This window comes from Pipra filicauda, unplaced genomic scaffold, assembly GCF_003945595.2.
Source record: "Pipra filicauda isolate LSUMZ 115617 unplaced genomic scaffold, ASM394559v2 scaffold411_size619879_pilon, whole genome shotgun sequence".
Lineage (NCBI taxonomy): Eukaryota > Metazoa > Chordata > Aves > Passeriformes > Pipridae > Pipra > Pipra filicauda.
Window position 1 is genome coordinate 340,867 of NW_024104545.1, and position 21,065 is coordinate 361,931.

Genomic DNA, 21,065 nt, shown 5'->3' on the forward strand with positions numbered 1-21,065 from the left:
CTTCTGCTCCAGTGCCAGTATGTCAGCCTTCACCTGTTCATTTCTTTTCTTGCTGTACTGTGTATTATAAATGGAAAGGAAGACAGAGGGGTAGAACCTTAGAAATATTTTGATAATGTGAAAGGTTTTGTTATTCTAGAAATCTTTTTAGATCCTGTGAAAGTGTCCGCAAACAGTTTAGTGGATTATTTTTCCATCAAAGAAGGATTCTTAAATGTTCATAAACTTGCATGAACTTTACAAGTACTGCTTTCAAGTTATATTTTCTGGATAAGAAATTCACTGTTGTTAAGCGTCTCCAATTCACTCTTAAAAGTGGACATTAATCTTTGGGAAATTCCAATTTCCTCAATTATTCTTGCTAAAAGCCTGATTCTGCAGCCACTAAAAGTATGACATAGATTATGGTAGACCTTGGTGACATTTTGTTAAAAGGAAGCAACATTCTCCTGAATTTTCTTTCCATTTTCCCTGATGAAAACTGACCTGAATTCCCGGGATTAGGAAATTTGTGGCTGCTTTCCCTCTAAACATACAGGTATTTGTGTTGAATAGCAAACAATCCATGTTGTTTGGGTGGATGGGAACAATCATAAAAAGAAGGGAAATGGCATGAAAATGTTTCCAACTGAGCTCCAGCCATAATAAATCTATATTTTAGCCCCGATTTGCAACTGAAATGCTCATCTGTATTAAGCCTTTGTCCAGCTGCAAACATCTGTATGCCATGGTAGATATTTCCACTTGGCACTGAGGTGGAGAGCAAAATTTATGAGAAAATGACAGCAGGCAAAAGAACAAATTTGTGTGTGTTTCTAATATTCCCTCCCTGGAAACACTAAAATGAAATGTTGACAAATCCAATATTAGCAATTTATTCCCGACCTGCTTTCTGGTTTTCCACGTAATGCTGTTTTTGCTCCGTTTAGGTAAACCTTGATGCTTCAAATGTGTAAGAAAAATGACTACTCTGGGACGATCCAAGGAAAGGCATCTACACTTGTGGTTTCATTCTTTCCACAAATAGGAACCATATTTTCTTCTAAGTGGATAATGCTTTTCAGTTCACATTAAGTAGAGCCCTGAGGAGTAGCAATAATATTCTATATATCATGAAATTATTATAAAAACAATCCAAACCAGATGGGAACAGCATAACTAAGAGTAAAGTTTTAACTGAAGCTTCAAGTCCCTGAATTTTTAATTCAAAATTAAAAGTTCCAAGATTTTTCTTTGGATTCTCCTTTTAAATCAGCATTGAAATCAACAGAAGATTTCTAAAAGCTTGGCATAAAACATTATTTTGATGAAAACCACCAGCTAAGCTCATCTGAAACAGCTCAGGAGGAACAAAGAAGGACAAACAGCAAAAATTCAGAAGCATACAGGCCTGGATCTCATTTTATGAAGTTCAGTCCATCCAGCACAGAGCAGGGATGACACCTAACTGTTAGTTGGACACAATTTGAGTTTTTCATGTTGGAGATTAAATATTATTTACAATACCCAAGGAAGCAGTCAGGCTCAAAGTTAACAGGTTCCTGGCAGGCTCAGAAAACACGTGTCAAAGAAATACAGATATTTAGTATATGTTCAATAACCCAAGTTTCTTAGTGGGTGCTTTTTGTTCAGGACTTTTTTTCAAGTCTGATAAGCAGTTTTTATTGAACTATCAATAAGTATATTTTATAAATTGAAAAATGTCTTTCTTTGGAGCTTCATTACAGTAGTGATGGCTGGTACTAATTGATAACATAGCGATAAGTGAAGAGAATGTATTACTGAAAACTAAAAATTGTCTGAAATACCACAGTTTATAGGTAATTACATTATATCTGCAGTGTGAATATTATTGCAGGTGAGCATTTTATCACTACAGGAATGGTTATTCACTTGCCCTTTGTCTTCTGGTACCTCTGGCTGATGTTAATCTGCAAATTGGTGGTGAAAGTACTGAAAGAGGCTAACTTAGCATCAGGGCCTCCATCTCAGAGGTCTGCTCCAACCTAATTGATTCTGGGAACTGTGCACTCACTCCAGGCTGTGCCTTGGGTCCAGGAAGGGATGATTTCAATGGACAGACCCAATATCCAGGTGGCAGTGGATATTCCAGGTTGCACAGCAGGTGAGTGGGGTTGGAGGTCAAGGAGTCCTGCCACAGACAGTCCAACCCTGCACTGCACGAGTCCTGCCCAGCTCCTCTTTATTAATTGGAGATTTAGCTCTGTTAGGCCTCCAGCTGTTTTTCATACTCCTCCCAAATGCAGTTAAGTTGGGAAGTTGACCTTGTAATAGCTAATTATTTTTATGTGCTAGGCAGCATAAAGACGTGTGGCTTAATCCCTGCATTTCTCCCTGCAATGTGCATTTATTGCCAGACTCAAGGAAAGCTGGAAAACTGCTTTATTTAGTAGGAGTGCTCTATGAAAGCTTATATACATATATGTATTTCTTTCTTAGTGTGTGAAATGAGGTGGGGGGAGAAATAAAAGGCAGTCAGACAGATTACTGTCCTTACTGTGGGTATAATGCATTTTATTCCCCTTATCATTTTTTCACTGACAGGCTACTGTTTCCCAAAAGGTTTGATTAGGCTTTTAATTAACTTGAGCTGGAGGTGATGTGACCTCTAATTAAGTTTAATTTTGTTTCTTCTGGCAGTATAATAATGAATGTATTCAAATGAGATTCGCAGATCAACAAACCCAAGCAAGTTAGCAACTAATAATGAAGGTTGTCAATAGATGTGAAAAGGGTTTTTTTAAAAAAAGAAGGATTTAGTCTCAAAATTAATCTGCTTCTGTGAGCAGGAATTACTGAGGTGAGTTCCCATCATGTATGTATGGCAGTACTCTGTCCAATTCCCCAGTTATGGATCAGCCAAGTGCCTCACAGCAAAGTTTTCCATTCACCAATGTATTTCTTCGTGTCAATTATTTTTATGGTGGTTACTATTATTTGCTCAATAATAGCACCCAGACATCCCAGGTAACAGGATGCTCCCATGATTCTAAATGTATAATGATTGACAATTTATTCCCCAAAAAGTTTAAAATTGAGGTGGATGTTGCTTCTGAATGAGATAGAAGGGATAAAATAGTGTTTTCATGGGTGATGAAGATTGAATTTTCCAGGACCACAAATGAAACCTGTGGCAGTTCCAGGAAAAGGACTTTGAAATGTTACAGGAACAGATGAATTCTGAAGTACAAGATTATCCTTCCTTTTCTAAACTCTATTTACCAAGCCCCTAAGTTGTCTCAGGCAGGAAGAATGTTTTTAAAAGCTCATATACAATTAAGAGATCAATATTCCACAGTTGATGCCAATGTTGCCACAGTAACTTCCTTGATGGATGTTATTTTCAGAGTGATGTTGGAGGCGAACGGAATTCAAGAAAAAAATATTAAAAATGTGAGCATTTTGCAGATTTTTTCCAAACTTATTATTTTTGTTTTTCCTGAAGAATTTTCACTTGTACTTCCTGGCATGGACAAATGGTTTTCCAGGGAAAAGTACTGAGAGAGTACTGGTGTATTTTTGAAGTCCTATCTATGTGAAGTTCTACAAAATGTTTGGTAAGAAAAGTTCACAGGTTTTTCAGTTTTTTCTTTGTGAAGCCTTTTGTTTGTTTGTGAGGGTTTTTTTTGTTTTTTTGTTTTTTTTTTTCCCTCAAGATAATTTTGAAAGTTCTCTTCAGTTATACTCTTAGAGGAGTCTTTTTTTTTAGTTTCATAGAATGAAAATTAAATTACCCTTATAATATGAAATTTAGCTCTATTTCTTAATGTTGTTGTTCTTCTGGCTGTTTCTATAACTTTTTCCTCAGTGCCTTTCTTAATGGGAATTTCCCAGGTGATGGGAAAGCCCAAGAGAATTACTCAAGGGTCACAGCAGTTGGTGACAGGAAGCTGCTTCTTCCAGTTTTTTTTTTTCCCTTTTGATTTACATGTTAATTAAAGAAGGGATGTCAGAGCAGGGTCTGTCTGAGAGATCCAGAGTAGTTCAATTAAATGTGGCTTCTTTTTCATCAAACTAAGCAGATGTTACCACAGAGAAGGAAATGAAGGGCATGTTCACTCCTGCTAAATTTGGGGGTTGAGGCCTCACATTTACAGACAATGTGACCACAAAAAGGTTGTGCTCCAGACCCTTCACCTTATTCCACTGTTATTTCAATGTTTCTCAGTAAGTCTTGAAAGATGTGTCACATTTTCCAAGCAAAACTTTGGAAATATTTATGTAGGTTCTTCAGGAAGAATTTTTGGTGCACTGAAGCCTTGGATTTACCTTAGAAAGAAGACAGTTTGTAGGGGAAAAAAAGTATTTGTATGAACAAGTAAAATGTCCTTCCTACAAGTGTAAAGAAAAGACAGGTGATGGGAACAGTATTCTCTGGAAAAAAAAGGCTGGAAGCAATTTTACAGTAAAATAAGGAGGGTAGTTGTAGTAGGCTGGAATGGGAAGGAACTGGAAGGTCAGGAAAAGGTCACTGTCTCTGAGGCAGTGAAAAATGGAAAGGAAATGGAGAAATTTTAAAAGGAGTGACCAATCCAAAGAGCAGAACTTGTGAAGGAAGGCCTGAGAAACGAAAATTACTGCTACTGTGTCTTTGTAAATGAAGTGTGGAGATACAATGGAATAAATTGGTATTTCTGAAGTTATTGAATTGTATTTAGTTATCACTGGTCTTTACTTACTCTGAGTCATAAAGGACCAGCAGAACAACGTCAGGCCCTTCAATATATAGGGTATGTTTCACCAATTTAACATCTATTTAGCAAGTGAGAAAACAATCTTATTTTGAGCAGAATAAAGGAGTCATTAATTCATATTGACAGTGGAAAAATAAGTTCTATTTATAAAGCTGGGCATGTTTGGTTGATTTAATTTGAATTATGTATTTATGAACTCTTTTATTTTGGAGCTACTTTTAATAAAGTTACTAAAACAAGAATGTTATTATGTCAATAGTAATAATGTTTTCTCTGCCTATCAAAACAAAATGGCAATTCCTAAAGCAGAGCTTGTTGCATAAAGAGCTTGTTGTATCTAATCTGATCATATTTATATAATGTTGAATTCTATTAATCACACAAAAGCTTGAAAGTTCGTCTTTTAACAATTACCTCACCACACCAGGCAACATAATTTCACGAGGGCTACATTTTCTTGTTTCAGAAAGATGTTGTTTTACTCCTTCCTGATTTTCTAAATGCTTTCTACCATCACATTTGACTCCTGCTTATTCAGGATAAACTATTGTCTGCTGAATTATTTTTATTTTATATTTTTTTCCAGAATGTACATTTGTTATCTTGACAGCTGCAATGTACAGACCTGTGTTATGGAGACAAATTGCAAACAGAATTCTTTCTGTCTTTTAAAATAATTTCAGAGTACAGGAGCATGGAAAATATTTTGTCACTTAATAGAGTTATTTTGCTTGTGTCATGTCTCATTTTGGTTGCTAAAGTAGTACAGTGCTGAATGTTGCAGCACAAAGTATTTAAAATGTCAGTTATTTGTGAGCTGACTGGTCCTTTTAAAATGAAACAGAAGTGGTATCTATTGATACCTTTGATTAAACATTTAAGAGTGTTTTGGAGAGAAATCTTGCAAACTCATAACAGAGTTCAATGTTTTTCCAGGGAAAGTAAAAGAGAAATTTGATTTTTGGAAAGGAAACTATAAGTATGCACAGATAGATGAAAAAATAATTTTGTTTTAAAGGCTAATGTGCATAGGGTGGCAATGAAAATTAAAGATTCATCTTAACTGTAATCATTTTAGAGTGAAGAAAATTTCATTGCCTCTAAAAGAGATCATGTTACCAATTCATAAGTATTGAATTTTTTGGCCTCGAGTTTATGAAGTCCCTAAAATGCTTTAGGGCATTTGGAGACCTTCAGAAAAATAAATTAAACCAGAACACCATTATGTGGAGAAACCTGTGCATCACAGCTCTTGATGCCATTGAAAAAGCAGCTATTAAAACAAAAATACACTTCCTAAAGCACAGCTTGCTGCAAAGATATTGGCATAAAATATAAAACCTGGCATTTTAATTCTTACCAGTAGAAGCACAAAAACGACTTTCAAGATGATGTCTTTCAAATATTGAACAGTGTATTTTGCAACAGTATTTTTAGCTACTGTAGCTTTTGGATTAACAATCTGGTAGAGGTGTCTGATTTTACAAATGAACTCAAAAAATTATTTGTGCAACTTGAATAAGAACATTTGTTCTACTTCTTCTTTAGAGTTAGAAAGAACCCCATCAACTCAACATGTCAAAACATCTGAATTCTGGTGATTCTCTATTAAGTAAGGGGAATGTGTGTAGTTTATAGTTCAATCAGGGAAAATAAAAAGTATAGTGAAATTGTTGAAGGGCACCTAATGTTTTTAAAGAAATGGAAGAAAATTTCAAAACGTTGAGCTACCTTTTCTCCCAGTTAAATTAAAGCATTCAAAGGCTCCTCTGAGAGCTGAAAGAGGAGGGAGAGAGACCTGGTAAAGACAATTCAGAATTTATGTGCTGCAGTGCTCTCTAGAGGTCCTTTTTTTTTCTCCATTGCCTGTAGAAGGAGTCCAGATTTTAACAGTGCTGATTTGAACATCTCAGCTTGGGGCCTCCAATTACAGGGGAAGAGGGGAAAAAACCAAAGGGAGATAAATTTGTGATCCAGCAATTATATATACGGTTACATTTTCAAGGACTCTGTAAGTTGTGCTTGTTTTTTCCTCATGTGAAAACACTGCAAAGTCAAAAATATTGGCATCGAAATGTAAAGCATTGTTTCAGCAGAACAACTGAGGGGAAACAGTAGGCCATGTAATTTTTCTTAAAAATTAGAAAGAAAGGTTTTCCTCTCAGTTCCTTGAGGTTACGAAAAAAAATAGCTTACTTATTTCAGATGCCATTCTGATGTTATTAAACACTTAATAATGCTTTTTTTCTTGAAACAGTGTTCTGTGCATGCAGTACAGTTACTATTTTTACTACAAGTAAATCACCCTCCAAACTCCCTGCCTGTGTGCTCTTTCCTTTCCTTATAATCTGGAGTGGCTTCCTAGAGGGAAGGTGAAGCTTCTCGCTGTTTTTCAGCCCAGAGAAGAAGAGTTTGTGTGAGTTTTAGGACATGCACTTGCATTCTGAGCTAACTTTCCAAAGGTCAAATGCTAATTTGGTTCTGATGTTTAGGAATTGGTGGCACAGGCTTGAGAAGGCTTGGCAGGTGAGCATGTGGTGGGGAAATTAGGACAGGCTTGTCAAGCAGTGCACTTGAAATGAAAGATTAATAAGCCTGTCTTTAGTCAATAAGAGCACCTGGACCAAGCGACCCCCTTCTATTAGTGTCAAAACCTGACTGTTAATTGTTTGTGCTTAAATAAGTTTTGCTATGGCAGTGTTCTTGTGCTAAGCTAAGTTTTTTGTGACAGAATAAGAACTTTAGGTGGTCTGCAGATTATCAGCCCATACAAGGTTACTGTAACATCAGCCTTGATTTGTGGTGACTGCATTAAATTCTATTTATTCTCCTTGCCTCTTCTAATTTCTGCAATTGTTCTATTTAGCTGAGAACTTTGAAGCACGGATAGAATTAAATTTCTTACAAAAGCTATCAGGTGCCCAGTAAGCCTTAGTCATATCTCTAGATTTGCACATTTTACTACCTTTGAAAATTCCCCCAGCTGAGTGTAAAACAATCCAGCATGCTGTGGCTCAACAATGCATGTTAGAGTTTCAAAGTGCACCTCAGATCTTCTCATGTTCGTGCATTTCAGTTTCTAAATCCGTGTGTGCTGAGACATCACAAAAATATTTTCCCGTTTACTTCTGGAAGTTATTTTTGCCTTTTACTCTTGTCTGTCCAAGTCTGGGGCCATGCAGCTACTTGGCACCCTATGGAGAGAGGGAAGGCAGAAATTGCTGTTCTAACAGCTGCCTCGGGTCCCTCAGACATCATCCAACTTGATGTTTTATACAGCAGCAAAGGCAGAGGCTTTGTATACATTGCCATTTTTTTCTTTCATGCAAAATCTTTAATTCAGGTGGAAAGCAAAAAGCTTCCTCAGCAAAACTGATGTCTGCTCCATTTCATTGTCCAGTTCCTATTTCATTGTCTAGTTTCTATTTTTCTAGTTTCTAGTTTAAAACCGTATTAATTCTGTTTCATCTCCTCCTTTGCATTCATGAACTGGCCATTTTTATTAAAAAATATATATATAATGCAGATGTAAACACCTCAGGCTTTTAACATCCAGTTAATCTTATTGACAGCAAAAGGCAGAATTCAGCAGCATGACAGGAAAATCCATTTTGCATCACCAGTTATTATTAGGAAATGCTTTCCTATTCCTGATACGTGACAATGAAAAATCCTCTTTTGAGGGCATTGCTTGACTTCTGATTTAATGTTAATCTTTGTCTAAAAATCCCCAGGTCCTGCCTTGTTTAACCAGGATCATTTATTTAACATCACTACTATTAAGAGGTTGCTTTTGAATATGCAAACCCAGATACTTAGCATTTGCTTTTGTTTGTTTCCACTTCTTCCCCTAATTGTTCTAAAGATTCCACTAAAAAAGAAACTGCTCCCTGGAAGAGTAGAACTATCCCTTTTTCATCCCCTTATTATGCTTCATTTTCAAGAGAAAGCAAAACTATTATAAACTTCTTTCAGCAATGGTACTGTTTTCCAGTGTTATTTCACTTTTGAAAAGCTAGTTCTTAATATTTGAAGAAGTCCCAGTGTGATTAAATAGAATAATGAACAAAGATTAGTGCACAAGTGAAACTCCCAACTCCTCATGATTCATGTTTTTGCTTAATCACAATTTCTTTGACGTATGGAAACTATGTCTCATGGAAATGATTTGATGGATTTAGTTTGACCTCAAAGGGTTTAGGTGGCATCAGTCCCATCCTTTACCCACAAAAAAGCAAAATAAAACAGAAATGGATTTCCAGTATAAATTTCCATACCTTTTCTTACACCAACCACCTACTTGGAGAACTTCATGAAGAAAATAACACAACTTCATTAGAAGAATAACTGCTGTGTAGATGTGGGAAATGTGAGTGGAGCAAAAATGTTTCTACAAAAATGTAGAATAAACCTGCACATTGCAGGCCAGTTCTTGATCAAGCCACAACCAAAAAATTAGCCTTTATTTGGAGAACTGTTCCTTACACATAAATCCCTTCGCACACAAACATGTAGACACGCTCCTGGAAATACTTCAGTGAGTTCTAAGATAGTTACTCAAGACTAAACTTTACTGTAAACTTCTAAGAACAAGATAGAAGAAATAGATATAAATATTCTTGTGAAAGTTTTGTTTTCTCCTTTGGTGGAAATAATAGGCTAGGCCATGTTAGTATCTCTAAATTACCTTCATAGCCCTGGTTTTAGATTGTGTGTTGATACTGAACTCCACCTTTCACTTTGACACCTCGTGTAAGACTTGGCTTAAGCAGGAAAAATGGAGGCTCTTTCTCTGACAGGTAAGGCTAAATTAGGACTCGTGGACTTCTTCATACAGATAGATAAATCTACCCATGTCAGGAGAAGCTTCTCATGTTTCAATTGCTAAAAGATCCTCTGGTAACTCGTGGGAAATATGAAGCTTTTAAATAGAATTCCCAGGAATCCCACTAAGCAGAAGTAGCTGTTTTCAGTTCTATGTTATCCCTGCTCATCAAAGGAAGAGGAAACAATTGTAGAGAAAGGAACTGAGTGTATCAGGAGCCCATTAACTGGCAGATAGTAGACAGAGAGGAATAAGTGTGGAAATTTGTTACAGGGAAAAATAATTTGTGATTTCCCCTTCCTTTGTTTATGCAACATACACGGGATGTTATTTTCTGGATGGAAAACCTCTGGATCATAAAAGCAAAAGCAATCCTGTCTCATGGAGTTTTAAAAAATTATTAGATCTCAAGGGAACAGAAACACATTAAATATTTGTGTGTAGCTGCTAATTCCTAAGACTCATTTCTCTTTACATACCTGATTTTTTCTATCCATACAGACAAACTAAATTTTGACTGATCAGGAAATGTCAGCACTGAAAGTGGTTTCTTTTTCTCCATTCCTAGATCCAGAGTTGACCCTTTTTAAAAATCAGTTTATCTGATCTGTGAATACTTCCAGGTCCATAATGTCAGCTTGCTGATAAAACCTTTCCCCCTAAAATGCCTACCTTTGTGTCAGTCAGTGAGAAACATCTTCCTGGGACAGTTCTTGCTGCTAAGGTAGGAGGACTTTGTGAGGCTCCATAATAGATGAGTGGAGGACTTCCAAGCAGCCATGACTAACTCATGGTCATCTGAAAATAAAATTTTAGTTGTTATTATTATTATTATTATTATTATTTATATTATTTAGAGCAAACAAATCCAACTCTAGGTCTGGAAGGCACTGGATAACTGTGCTCTGCCATACCATCTGCATCTACCTGACTCAGAGGGAGGCCTTGCAGTCAATATTCCTCCTTGAAAGCAGAATTTCCCTATCTGTTGGAAACACTTCCTTTAATCCTATGGCTTGACAGTTGCACAGAGAGCTCTCTAACCTATGTCATTCAGCTGCCAAGGCAGCCTTACTGTTTAGAACTGTGACTAGATGAGACACAAACCCCTTTTTCACTGCGCCAGCCAACTTTGTGCTTTTTAGTTTTATTACATCCATGCTTCTTGTTCTCTTTTTCCAGTGCCTCCTTTCAGACCTCACTATTGCAGGTTCTAATCAAAGTCACTCCTGTGTTCCCTCTTTGACAGAATCATATGACAGGAGAGGCTTTTCCCACTTTTTGACAGCTTAATAATACAAACTGTGAATCCAGAAGAGCTTGTCTGTGTTTTCTGAAATATTCACTGGCACCCAATATGTTCAATATTTGAGATCTCATATCACAAACACTCAAACAATCTGTGGAAGAGACTGGAAATGTATAATAACCATCGTGTTTAAAATACTTTTTATGAGATACTATAAAATTGCCTTTCCTTGAAGTGAGTAATTCATTAGGCAATAAAAGTCAAAGGCAATTTTTTTTCAGAAGCAATTTACTATTTAGCGTATGAAAGAAAAGCAACAGGATTACAACTGCTGTTAATTTTTAGAAGACTATATATTTGAATATTCAATTCATTTTACTGACTATATTGTAATTTCTAAAGAAAACAAAGTATGATTTGGCACCAGTTTTGTAGTGGCACCAGTTTTGTAAGCTACACAAGACCTGCACTTCTGAAAATCTCACTTGCTCAGGTTTGGAGCTTTCCTGTTTGCTGTGTTTCTTGGAGAACACTGACAGAGTGTAGACAGTTCAGCTCACAACAACTCAGCTCAAATAGGTGACAGTGAGGCACTCGTGCATAATCTCAATTCAGTGCTGTATTGCTATTTAATGAGACATAATTAAAGACAAGACTCTGTAAGGGAGATAAAGTACTGCAATGTGCAGCTTGTCTGCACAGTGAGTTGTAGGAAACAAGCATTTACTTACTTTACTTTATTTTCAGTTTTCCAGTCATCATAATGCAAATATAGATGAGCTTAAGGTTTTCCTGCAGAAGAAGTAGCCATAGTGTCAAACATTGTGCTTGTGGAAAACAAGACTAAATTGTTAATAAGGACTATTGTAATACAGTTATTATATTGAATAATTGGTAGTATTTTCATTTAAACAGTGTGTATTAAATAGCATTCACCTGTAAAAAGTAAGCTAAATATTATGCAGTGCAAAGAAGCAGAATGAGGTCTTGCCAAGTGGATGAGTTTTGTCTGTCCATGTGGGATATTTAATTCGATTTTCATCTTTTCTGGAAGCAAATGTATTGTAATCCAAATGACCCCACCTGTAGTATTGACAGCATGAGAGCTGCATCCTTCCATCAGTGAGATGCACAAAGAACTATGGAAGTGTTCTCAGAGTCTGTGGGCCACTCTGAACCAGAGACCACCACTAGAAAAGGAGTGAAGCTTTTTTGTTTGCTTGCTTTCAAATTATTTACTATTTGAGGAAGGTAGAGACATTCAATGGGAGAGGGAGAGAAATGCTGTTGAGAGAAAAAGCTGCTGTAGGAAATGCACATTATAACATCTGGTTTGGCAAACCCGTGTGGCCTGGACAGGCGGTTATCTCGCAGAGCCTCCCTCGCGGCCCTGAGGGAAGCGTGGTTTTTGTTGGTAAACACATGCTCAGAAGTCTGGTGTCAGGTTGTCCATATGGACTGAGGAGTAAGTCTCACAAGACCATATGCAGCTCTTATACTCTTTAGGTAAAGGATGGTAAAGACTGCAGGTGGGATAATGTTCTCCTCTGTGTTCTCTCCCACGGGCAAGACTCGAGGGAAGGGGTTCCCCCTGAATCCAAGCACGGAACTGCACATTGTGCCATCAGGGGAAGAAGGGACTGAGAAATAATGGCAACTGTGCTCTGCTTCTGCAGCCAAAGCATACCCAGAATTCACCAATTCACCAATCAAATGTCCCTCAGTTTTCCATGGAAAATGAGTTCTGTGACCTAGACAGAAATAAAGAGAACACTGTGCATGCATTAGCCCAGCGTGCAACAGTTCAGGCTGCAATAAATTCTGCACTTAAAGAGAAACCGAGTCTGCTGCCGCTCATTAAAGATTCAGACTTGATGCTGGAGCCTGGCATTCATGGAGGCCTTTTTTTTTTTTCCATTTCTTTTTAATATGTAGAAGTGCAAATGGAGGCAGAGCTTTGTGCAGCACTTTCTCAGATTTTATGGAAAGAGAGAGGATGAATAAGCTTATATGGGGCAGATTTATTCCACTGAGAGACACTTGTGTCTTTCTTTTCTGGGCCTACTTCTATGTGGTGTCAAAGAATTTTATACAAACTCTGGTAGGTGAAAATTAACACTGTCTTCAAAAGACTACTCAGAAATGTGAGATCTATTTATATTTGCTACTCATATCTGGGTATAGTATAGTATATTAAATGTGAAATATATAGTAAACAATATAATTAAAAAATTAAATGTGAAAATAAAAAAACAAATAGTCCTTTATTTTTTCCACTTTAGATCCTAGGGATCTTGGATGAAATGATATCTCTAAAATGAAAATATTTGTGAGTTATTTATCAATAAGTTTTAAGACATACCTTTTAAATATGCTATAATGTTTATCATATGTTTTCTTAGCTCATACTACTATTTCCTAAATACAGTCTGTAACTAGAAATGGAACACTTCTTATGTAGGAAATGCTTTTTGGAAGGTATTATTGTGTTTATTTCCAGAAGCAATGAAAATTTCATCACAAAAAGTCCATTTATCTAAACAAGCTCAAAGGACATGACCTTGCAGGTGGATTAAAATCCTCTCTTTGTGTTTCAGAATTCAAGGGGACAAACTGATGTTTCGTAGGCTAGAAACCCATGCAAATGATTTTCTCCATTGTTGATTCTTGGCTAAGGAATCCTGAAAGGAACGTTCTGACTCATGGTGTTTAATCGGCTTTCGGGTCTGTGCTGCTCACCAGCAACAAACATAAAGCTGCAAGAGAAGGGAGCTTGAAAGGGGAAAAGGAAAAAGCATTCCCAAATGTTTCTGAAGCCAGGCCAGTGAAAATCCATCTGGATTATGGATTCATGTGACAGCAGCTCAGTTTTATCCAGGCAGAGCACATGGTGCTTGGTATTCATTAATGATTTTATGACAAATTGGATGTATTTTCATCTGCAGGTAGAAGTACGTCACTGCAGGCTTCATTTGTCAAAAAAAAGCACCTAGTGCAAGAGGATCTAAAATTTAAGCTTGATTTATTTTTCAGGAAGCCTGTGTGCATTTCATTTTCAATGCATTCCTATTTGAAGTGCCACCTCAGGAGACAGGCAGCACCTTTGGGAGCTGCGTTTGCCAACATCTGATCTTACACCAGAGAGCTCAGGTTTTATGTTCATCTTGCATCCTCCAAACACAATATCCTTACTGAATCCCTTAGGAAGGCCTGACTGCTTTTAAACTCAGCATATGGTGATCATGATCAATCAGTAAACTGGTCATGCTGTATCAGGTTAAGCTTGGGATAGTTTTCACATGGAAAGAAATGGCACGTGAGGGCTCATGCTTGTCATGGCGCTGCCGTAGGGAAAGAACTACCTTATGGTCGGTTCATTACTCATGATCTTTGGCTCACAAAGTGAGCAAAGGTATGTCCTGGGCAGTGTTGTGAGAGATTTCACAGCTTATAGCAGAAGGCTCTGGAGCCTGTGGTCTCCCAGCACTCCTGAGCATGCCTGAACAGCAGATATTTGCAGGCTAAAGTAGGACACAGAGTTTTAAATTGCATGGAGTTGTATAGAAAATCAAGAACCTCTTGCATGTATCAAATAAAATAAATTATTAAAAACTGATACTGTTCCTTTCTGTGTGGACTGGAAGGGATATAAGAGAGGGGAATCATACCAGGGGAGCTGCCTGCTCTATCGTGTACAAGAGTATTTGATATCTAAGCAAGACTTACCCCAGTGTTTTGACTTGTTTGATGTCTGAGGAGAGGCAGAAGCTGGAGTAGATGCCCAGTTCCATTAGTAGCACAATCTCTGTAGCTTACTCATCCAAAGGCAGCTGACTGTCTACCCCATCTGAGGGAGAAATTCATCTTGGTGTCATGCAAAATAGTACTTTTCTGAACTGGTTACTTGAAGATATTGCTCTTACCTTTGTTGCTAGTTAAGCCTAATGTAATGATAATAATTACTTCTAGTCAAAGATAAAATATTTATGCATTTTTCGCTTCTTATATAAACCTCACTTACATTGCCTTAACATGACCTAAACCACATCTATGACCAGTCCTTACTGGATTAATTCAGAAGGTAGAATTTTCCTTTAAAATTTTCCATCAGCGAGACACAACCAGGAAAAAATATATTAAGTGAGCTAACACACTCTTTTGTTGTTTCCTCTAGTTTTTGTGTGCTCAGGAGAGTAAATTATTCACCAGCTGGAACTTTGGAATACTCTTGGTAATAAATCTTGTATGACACAGATAGACACATCTCCAAAGTCATAAAAACACAAGACAGGATTATAAACAATTCAATAATCCACCTGATTATTAGGTTTCCAGATAACATTAATTACACAATCCTAAAGTACTGGACTTTACTGTGGATATAAATGTATGAAAAGGGGACTCCAGTAGCTTTTGCATAACGGTTTTTGGAAGGGAAATTTGTGAAAGATAAATTGTTAGTTAGTAAAAAAGGAAGAGAGAGGTTGAGCTTAATTTTACAACTCTTACTCAAGTGGCAAATTGTTATGCATTTGAATACTGTCACTGAATTCACATGTGAATAAAGATACAGAATGTTAGAATTCTGAACTCCTATCTTTCCACTTAAATACTTATGTAAAGAATTACTTGTTACTTGTTACTTGTTAAAACCAGCTTATAACATACTTATGTATTAGATATACCAAGCACTCTTGAGCAAGCCAGAATCCACGTTTGAAGAGTTATGCAGGTGTGTAATTCATTTTAGTATCTCACAAGTAAAATGACAGAGGCTGTTATTATAATGGGAATAGAACAAGAAAAGAGAGCTCATATCCTAAATTGTTCAAATTATAGGTTAAGCAGTTCCTCCAACGTTGCTTGACTGTAGTTGTACTGGTCTAAAGGATGTGGGAAAGACAAAGCTTCTAGATGTTTTTTCTTTTAATATGAATGGTTTCTACTTTAAGTTTATTCCTCTAATTTATCTAATTTATCCTTTTTTTTTTTTTTTTTTGGTTTAGCCTAGAATCCTGCCTGACCTGGAATATTGCACAGAGAGTATCAATGGCTATGAGTCACATTTTGGTTTGAGAATAAAAATAAAATGATGTGAATTAATTTCTTAGGAGCTTTAAAAGACTCAAAGCTGTAAGTTTAAGGGTGATTTTACTGATGTTTAAGGCCATGACTAGAATACCCACTTCTCTGGGTAATGGGTGGAAAGATTCTGTGGATGGTAAATTTGTGAGACGTATGTTCCTTTCTTTTTTCTTTTGTCAAACCTTGGCAGAAACATCCTTTGAAGATGTTAATTTTAAAAGACTGGAAGAATAGAGTCATATATAGATTTTAAATACCGTGATTGCAAGGACAAGGCACCTTCAGGAACTGATCAGCTCACAACGACACAATCAAAAGTGGAGAACATCGGCTTAAATACCTTGACTCTCATGTCCAATGAATATTAATGCCCTCAGAGTGAGGATCAGGACTTGGCTCGATGTACAAAGTCCAGTGTCTGTCCTTAAAGGGTTCCACCTGCTGCCGTTGCCAAGTGGTGCCTCACAAGCCCCCCTTCAAGCTTCAACGTTGTTTTCATTGCTTTGGTTTTGTTTCCCAATTACAAACACGATTTGCAAAATGAATAGAAATCCGAAAGAGGTTTAAGGCTTCCAGGCAAACTCCCCAAAGGCATTTGGCAGCACCGTGCCAGGGCGAGGTCAGAGTGAGAAAAGCACTCTAATTTAAAATTCTTCACTGGTCTCATCCAACAGATAGACAGTGGCTGCTGAAGCTGTGCTTCCAGGGTGATATCCTGCAGAAAGCAATTTAGGTTATTAGCACAGAGAGGACAGAAGAGCAATTTTCCAGCCTATACAGTTAATCAATAGGAAGCTCCCACTTCCTCTGGAGGGAAGGGAGAACAGTGCTTACATGACAATGATTCATAAAACGGCTTGAAAACATTATAATGGTACGAAAAAGGCGTTTGAGAATGGAAAAATTTGAAGAGGAGAGACAGAGATAATTGACACCAAGGGCTCGGGTGGCCACGGATAGCGAGGAAGCCGTCAAGGCCTGCTGCAGATGCCAAAAATGGAGGCCCAGTTCATAAAGATAATGCACACTGCTGACACAGCAAAACCAAATGCCTAACACAGAGATTTGTTTACAATTAATGGACATGTGTGTTTGCCCTAAACTCTTATCCCAATTCCTTTGAAACAGAAAAAGAAAGTACAGTTAAACAGACGACCATCGAACCTTATTGTCACTAGACCAGCACAGTAATGTCTGCCTGCAGGCCACTGTTTTAGAAGCAGTTCATGATGAAATATGGGTTTAGACTTGGGACCTCTGGTTTGTTATCAAGTACTAAAGAACGGTGCAAGTCACCAAGAGTATTTACTTTACACTGATTAACATTTTGCTTATTAAGCTAAATGTAAGTGTGGAATCATTTGCTGTAGTGTTTTTGAGAAGACTTAATAGAAGTGACTTTTAATGGGTAATTCAGAGGCAGTGAGAACTCAGACACTGAATATAACAGACAAGTTGCAAGCGCTTTGTATCAGAGAGTGCCTTTGCTGTCACACAACATCTGTATCCCTGCTCCCCTTTTTGTGCATATTTTCTCTGCAGTAACCCAATTTCCTCAAAAGCAAAACCTCTGTTTGATTCGGGGAAAATTTCACTTAAGGCCTCCCAAAAAACCAGCAGGACAGTTTCCAGAGGAGGAGTCAGGAAACAAAGCTGATGGAAAGCATCATGGAAGGTGGTGTGTGTGTCCCTACAACCCTCAGCACAGGTGGGTGGTTTGCAGCAGCCCTCAGCTCCCATAAAACGTAGGGATTCACTCTCAAAAGGCAGGAGGGACAAGGCCACACTTTTATCTTCCTCTGCCTCCTGCTCTTGTTTATCCCAGCTGACCTCTTTTTATGTTTTTAATTTTAATTTTGCTAAAAAAAAGTATATACTTTTTTGGTGCTAACATCATCCTCAGGACAAGAATAGCAGAAACTGGATATTAGAAAACATATTTTACTAGTTCTATTTTATAGTCATATGATGTTATGCAGACCTAGTTTTACTTTCTTATATGACACCCTGGCTGCACAACTTTAGCCCTGTGACTATGAGGAAGCTTTTTGGTTTTGCCAGCCTGAATAACAGTTTAATGGCACACACCAGTTGTAAAAAAGTTCTTAAACATGAACTGCATTGGAAAAGAAACTGTTAGTGGGACAAAACATTTTCTTTATTACTTATTGATTTTTGTAGCTTGGTTAGATAATTCTTGGGCCTGTTAATTGCACTAAAAAATAGGTCTCTGTACTAGAAAAACCTCTTTTATTATGGTGGACTCCATCAAGCTCCAGAGGAGAAAAAAGAATATTATATTAATGGGAAGAGGTGAATGATTTTGTTTAGAATTAACGTACTTTTAAAGAATTTGAATTAAGCTCCTGCTGCTCCACCTGATTTTCTGCAGTGCTGTACAATCTGATAAGTAAATGCTCAATTTCTCTGTTTCTCTGTGTGTGTTGAATAATCCATGGCCATGTATATAAAAATAACTTGGCATAAAAATAACTGAGTAAATTTCTTACTGACAGTTGTACAGAAACATTTAACCTAAAAGTGATGTTATAATTGCTTCTAATCATAGCAAGTGTCTACTTTTTCTGGACTCCACTGCAAATCTGATCAATGAATAAATATAAATGTAACTATAAATATGACATCCTTATTTACTGATATTTCTGTGCTGAAATTCTATATTCTGGAGATTTTTTTTATATAAGACAATTTGACCTTTATTTTACAGGCTGGGATGGTGGTGTTTGATATCTCTAGGCCCAGTTTAAGTGAATCCTGAAAAATTTTAGACACATCTTCATTTACTGCCTTGACCTGCAGATCTCGTGGTGCCTCATAAAAAAATCCACAGGACTTTAAAGCCAAATAAATACTCTTAATTTATGTTCTACCCCCTAATCAGATCACAGCAGAAGAGTGATATAATGTGGGATTCTCAGTACCTAGTTGTAACTAGGATATTTTTACATTTTCATGTTTCTAACCATTAAAGAAAAAGGGTAGATGGGGAATGTTGGCCTTGAAAAAACAGATATGCTGGGATTTAGCTGTAGTGTTGTCCCAGATGCCCTGCACTGGACTATTCAGTCTTCTAGGATAAAAGTGTTGAAAACCCAGTGCAGTTACAGGGTATCTGCTATGACTTCTAAGCAGCCTGTTACCTTTGTGCTTAATAGTCCAAACAGTACGAAAAGCAAATAGAAATTCTGGATTTAAACTATTATAAAAGTAGTAGCAGCAGGTGCTGTTGTACTATTTGTAGTGGCAGCACTAGTATTTACCTCTCTGGGACATTAGAGACAAGGTAAGCAGCTGAAATCTAAATTAGGAACCCTTATAAAACTGGATTTATAATGTCTGGAGTTATGTATGATAGATCCATCCTTTCACGTGCTGTAAAATTCCCTGCTGGCAGCAAACCAGCTCTGCTGTTTATCTTTCCCTGTCCATGTTTCCCTGCTAGGATTGCCCCGGTATGTAACAGACCTTACAAAGGGAGGGGATGGCATGAAAGTGTCAAATTTAGGATCATTTAAGAAAAAACCTCCCAAACCCCTCATTAAATCCTTCAGAAGTGATGTTTTGGATCCATGAGGTGCATGCACACCCCCCAACTCCTCTCTTGACAGCGGATGAAGAGGACCTAAAGACTCTTGCACTGAATTGAATTACAGCTTGTATCAAATACTAAATGCAAGGTTTTCAAACAGAATATACTTTTTGCAAGGGTTCCTCTATAATAAAAGGAATTGCCAGGTTGCTAGGTTTCCATTCACTCTTCCATGCAATTGTCAGTCAAATGATTGCTTTCTGTAAAAAGTTATAATTATTATAATCAAATACAATTTAAAACTTATGCTAGGTGGGATGATGTTACAATCAGAACCACTCTCTGAGCTACAATAAACTCTTCTGTCAGTCCTTTTCTTATGAAGTCTGGTTTTCACTGGGTTTTTAATTTATTCATGACTGTTTATCCAAACTTCAGATGCACTTGTGCATAAATATAATTAAAACATATTTGTTTTGCATTGAGGAATAAAAAGATAATTGGGAGCGTAATGAGTTGAAGGTCAGAGCAATCACACACATTTTTACTTAGTTCACAGTTCTAATCATAAATATCTTTGCACATGCAGTATTTCCTGCTGCTTTGGCACACTGGCTCACAACATTTTCATTATTCCCTGTTTTCAGTTTATAGTCTCCCTTCATGTATCTATGAAGATTCTCCCAGTGTTTGCAATCAATAGTTGGAGCGAGTTTGTTTGTCTGTTTGTTTGTTAGGGAGCATGGAACATTTGAAGTCCTGCCTTATTCTCCTGTAAGTATATTAATGGGTTGATTGGATAGGGATCCATGGTCTGAGGGGGACTGACAGTTACTCCTCTTCAGTTTTAGCACAGCTCCTGCACATTTGAAAATCACTTGGACCACACAAGGCTGCAAACAATCTGATCTGCTTTGACAAGGTGGCCTCCAGAGAGCCAACCCTATTTCTCCTGCTACTTTGTGGTTCTGTTCTATCACACCTCATATCATCAAGAAACCCCTTGTGTTAGAAGGAATGTTGGTAACAATTAATATGCAATTCTCAGCTTGTAAATTCCTCTGTACCCATGCTGCCAGAAAAAGAACAGATGTTTGTGTTATCACAGCTGAAAGCTGAGCTGCTCAATGAACAACAAAAAGCAAATCATTATGTTACAATCCTTAATTTATAATACAAATCAAGCACTAGAGAAGTAAAAATTGTTTGGCATTTAATATCGTGTTATGTTTTTACTGCAGTCTAGAAGAGCAAATGCTACAGAAACACCATTTTTAAGGTGTGTAAGCAGTCCAGGTACCAGAGGTCCTGCTATCTGATGTTTTGGCCACACACATCCTGAAAGGGGCATATTGTTCCTATGCAGAATCTGTAAAGGACAGAGGGGAAATAGATTTACTCTTAAAAGTTAATTTAATTCTGGTAAACCACCCATTCCATCTGTCAGCAGGAATATGGTGTTCTGTGATACCACAAAAACCGTGTAAAAATTAAAATACGCTCTTGAAAATTGCATTAAGCTGATGCTTGAAAGGTGAGATTCCCTCCATCTGTGTGTGATGCTGGAGTAATCAGGCTCTGTGGTACCTACTCCAAACCCATGGCACATTCTAGTGCACACAACATGACTCCAAACTATAA

General features: G+C 37.2%; 1 long non-coding RNA gene across 1 annotated transcript in view; it reads right to left on the reverse strand.

Moving 5' to 3' along the window:
• LOC120324067 overlaps positions 1-21,065 on the reverse strand; it is a 73,155-nt gene that overhangs the window by 27,256 nt on the left and 24,834 nt on the right. Inside the window, exons 4-7 of the long non-coding RNA XR_005565066.1 lie at positions 16,215-16,589; positions 14,516-14,636; positions 11,521-11,581; positions 10,213-10,338 (exon numbers count right to left, since the gene is read on the reverse strand). This is a non-coding gene — a long non-coding RNA (uncharacterized LOC120324067). The remainder of the gene's footprint in view (positions 1-10,212; positions 10,339-11,520; positions 11,582-14,515; positions 14,637-16,214; positions 16,590-21,065) is intronic.